Source organism: Hordeum vulgare, chromosome 3H (assembly GCF_904849725.1).
Source record: "Hordeum vulgare subsp. vulgare chromosome 3H, MorexV3_pseudomolecules_assembly, whole genome shotgun sequence".
Taxonomy (NCBI): domain Eukaryota; kingdom Viridiplantae; phylum Streptophyta; class Magnoliopsida; order Poales; family Poaceae; genus Hordeum; species Hordeum vulgare.
In genome coordinates this window covers 130,065,559-130,069,898 of record NC_058520.1, presented here as the reverse complement: position 1 = coordinate 130,069,898, position 4,340 = coordinate 130,065,559, and positions in this window count along the sequence as shown.

Sequence of the window (4,340 nt, the reverse complement as noted above, 5' to 3'; positions counted from 1 at the left end):
GAGTGGATTAGCAGCGACCTCATAAGCTAGCTCCTACTTGGGAAGGGCCTTTCATAATCACCAAGATGTTGAACAATGGAGCTTATCGACTCTACAATCTCCAGAAGAGGATCCACGAGCCGCGTGGATGGAATGCAGATTTACTCAAACGCTTTTATGCTTAACCACCGCATGATGTGATGTATTAGATGAAGTTTGTTGAACAATGTAGCTTGTTAAAGTCATAACTTCTTCAATTTGCGTCGATTCTGATCGAGCAGCTTCTCACCCAAATCATATACTCTGAGTAAAGAGCAATCCTCATACTTGGGGGCTTAGGTGCGAACATGATTCGCCTAAGTTAAAAAACCTTTCCGAGTGAATAACAAACTATTCACTCGGATGCTTAGCAGCGAACCAGTTTTCGCCTATGTCCAAATCATACTCCGAGTGAAGAGCGGTCCTCACGCTCGGTGGCTTAGCTGCGAACATGATTCGCCTAAGTTAAAAAACCTTTCCGAGTGAATAACAACTATTCACTCGGATGATTAGCTGCGAGCTAGTTTTCGCCTAAGTACAAATCATACTTCGAGTGAAGAGCGATCCTCACACTCAGGGGTTTAGCTGCGGACATGATTCTCCTAAGTTAAAAAACCTTTTCGAGTAAATAACAAACTATTCACTCGGATGCTTAGCTGCGAACCAGTTTTCGCCCAAGTACAAATCATACTCCGAGTGAAGAGCGATCCTCACACTCGGGGGCTTAGCTGCGAACATGATTCACCTAAGTTAAAAAACCTTTCCGAGTGAATAACAAACTATTCACTCGGATGCTTAGTTGCGAACCAGTTTTCACCTAAGTCCAAATCATACTCGGAGTGAAGACCGATCCTCACACTCGGGGGCTTAGCTGCGAACATGATTCGCCTAAGTTAAATAAAACCTTCCGAGTGAATAACAAACTATTCACTCGGATGCTTAGCTGCGAACTAGTTTTCGCCTAAGTACAAGTCATACACCAAGTGAAGAGCAATCCTCACACTCGGAGGCTTAGCTGCGAACATCATTCGCCTACGTTAAAAAAACCCTTCCAAGTGAATAAATAACTATTCACTCGACGCTTAACTGCGAACCAGTTTTCGCCTAAGTACGAAACATACTCCGAGTGGAGAGCAATCCTCGCACTCGGGGGCTTAGCTGCGAACACAATTTGCCTAAGTAAAAATATACTCCGAATGAAAGGAAAACTTTACACTCGGAGACTTAGCTGCGAGTAAATCACCTAAGTCAAAAACTTTTCCCGAATGAATAGCAACCTATTCACTTGAGAGAAAAGCAAATCTCAGAAGCAGATAAGTTCAAAAGAATTTGGCATTGATCAAAGTCATCCATGCAGCTAGAAAGTACTCGGGTTCCAAACTCGAATGAAGTTTAAACGATACATAAAACACTTGGCATACGGAGGCAAATTTAAGTTTTGGTAGTAACTGCAGTTTCTTCTCAAGGCTCCCCGGGACTCGCGGGCTTGACGAAGGTATCAAGATCAATTCCATCATAATTGTGAGTCGCAGCGCTGATGAAAGTCTCCTTGAAATTTTCGAACTGGATTTTCTTCGTGTTCGCCACTTGGAGATCCTTCAGCTTATCTTCTCTTACCTTCTTTCAATGGACTCTATCGAGTGAGAGGGTGATATCAGCTCCACACCGCGCTGCTGAATTCTTTCATGCTTGGACCCTGTCAGGAATCTGACCCAGGCGACCTATCACAGCCTCGAGATCAAATTGGAAAGTGTCTTCAGGCCACAATTCCTTGTCAATTCTCCCCACAACAGCTCACAGCCGAGCGATGTACCCTTGAACCTTCAGGAGGCAACAATTGAGGTGGTACATATCTACAACCAATGCGTCAGGGACACGGGTCTTGACGGGGTCCAGGTACGGCTCCACCTCGAAGGTCTTCTTCTCAAAGTCCGGGCAGAATTCTGTATGAGAAGAAAAACGAAGAATCAGTCACAATTCATTCGACGAAGTTCGTAAATATTCACTCGGTGACGAGAACATACCCATGAGCGTCAGAAGCATCTTCGCCAGGAAGTCCTTCACAAACTTTTCCACGGCACTTTCCCTGTTTGCCAAGGAATCGAGCTTTTCCCCCCACTCCACTCTTTCTTTCTTTAGTTTCGCATTTTCTTCTACCAACTTACTAAAGTCCGTGAGCTTCTGCTCTACAGCTTCGGACTTCTCCTTAAGCTGCGAGCCCCATCCAAAGTGTAAAATCAAAGCAACGAACAACTGCATTAACGAACAATGTGTAAGGTAGACAATCCTTGCAACCATGGTCACAAGCACTATTGTTTTCTCCCTGGTGGCAACAAGCACATCCCCTAGTCTCATGTTTCTTTCACTCAAGCTAGACATCGAGGGTCATGAACCGACAATCATGCATAACACTCCCTCTTGGAGTTACAATCTACTACTTGGCCAAAGCAATAAATAGCAACGAAGAACATTCATGAATCACTAAGGAACATAATATAAAAGGATAATCAAATATATAACTCATAACAATCTGAACATAATCTCATAATCCATCGGATCCCAACAAACCGAGCATAGCAATAGAAAGAGAATTACATAGATGCCTTGATCATGTAGGGTAGTTCACAAGGACTAATCATTGAAGCACAAGATTGGAGAGAAGACATCACATAGCTACTAGTCATGGACTCATGGTTCAAGGAGGACTACTCACAGCACGTCCGGGAAGCATCCATGGCGGTGTAGAAGCTCCCGGAAGTCAATCCTCCCTCCGACAGGGTACAAGGAAGAGGTCTCATGATGTTCCCGATCTTGGAAGCGTTGCGGCGGCGGAACGATGGAGAAATTCGCGATTCCAAAAAGTCTGCGAGGGTTTCCTCTCGGGACTCTGAATATAGGCCAAAGGAGGGCACCGGAGGAGGTGGGACCCACCCAGGCGATCTCCTAGCGCGGCCTAGGGCCTGGCCGCGCCAACAGGCCGCCTGGGAGGCACCTGCCCTCGCTCTGGCCCATCTTCAGTGATCCGAAAGCTTCCGTTTCGCTAATTTTTTATATAATTTTTCGGGCTTCAAAAAATTGGGTAAAAGCCCATGCAAAATAGACATCAACAGACATAAACTGGCACTGGGTGCACTGAGTTAGTAGGTTAGTCCAAATATGTGTAAAATGATATAAAAGTGTAGCAAAACATATAACAATGTCACCCAAAAGATCATGGAACAAGCAGAAATTATAGATATGTTTGGGATGTATCAACATCCCCAAGCTTAATTTCTGCTCGTCCTCGAGTAGATAAATGATAACACAATAATTTGTTTGGTGACATGCTAACACACATATAAGAACTTCAAAGTAAAGCAAGTAAGATATCAATTCAAGTCAAGACAATAACAAGGAAGAGTCTATATCTAGTATTGAGTTTAGCAAAGTACGAACATAAAGGTGCAAGAGCTCTCGCTGTCCGTGACTCGAATGTCTCCAAATGGTGATTGCGTGCAAGAAGTGGGAGATGGGTTGAGATCATAAAATATATTTTTTAATTGAGAACTCAATCTACTAAACCTCACACTTAGTCTCCTTCGGAATCTTATTTTGACTCATCCCCAGACCACTAGTCAGGCACAAATCAAAATGGTCCTCTCCCTTTCGACTTTGAGCACTCATGCAATGGATGAGCGTAAGCAAGATATGTTGGCACTTAGGATGGCATATAGAATAATGATGGGGAAGGAAGACAAAAAGGTGTGAAAGGCTAACATCAATGAGGACAACCATAGGCGAGAGAAAGCCAAATGATAGATATGACGTGAGGAGTAGGGATTGCCGTGTAACGGATGCACATATGAGCTAAGGTAAGCTCTCCAATGGAACTAGTGGGGGTGCATCCAACTTGTTTGCTCATGAAGACCTAGAGCTCATTTGAGGAGGCTCATCATTGGAATATGCAAACAAAGTTCTATAGTGTAAGGGTCCCCACATAGTTATGCATGAATGATAATCTCTATGTACTACCAATATAGCAATGGAGTACGAGTGTGGATCTTTCAAAAGGAATAGTAGTGTTACCCCTTCTCTCTTTCTATTTCTTTTTATTTTTCTTTTTCTCTTTATTTATTTATTTTGTGGCCTCTTTGGCTCTTTCTTTTTATCTCTCATTTGTCCTCTTGGGGATCTTTTGTTTGTCCTCTTTGGGGTCTTTTGTTTGTCCTCTTTGGGATCTTTTCCTCAATTAAGGGCAACACTCTATGTTTTACATGAATAAAAAGAAAAATCATCACACTTTATAAGAAGTACTCAACATAAAGACAAGTGAAAACTATCAT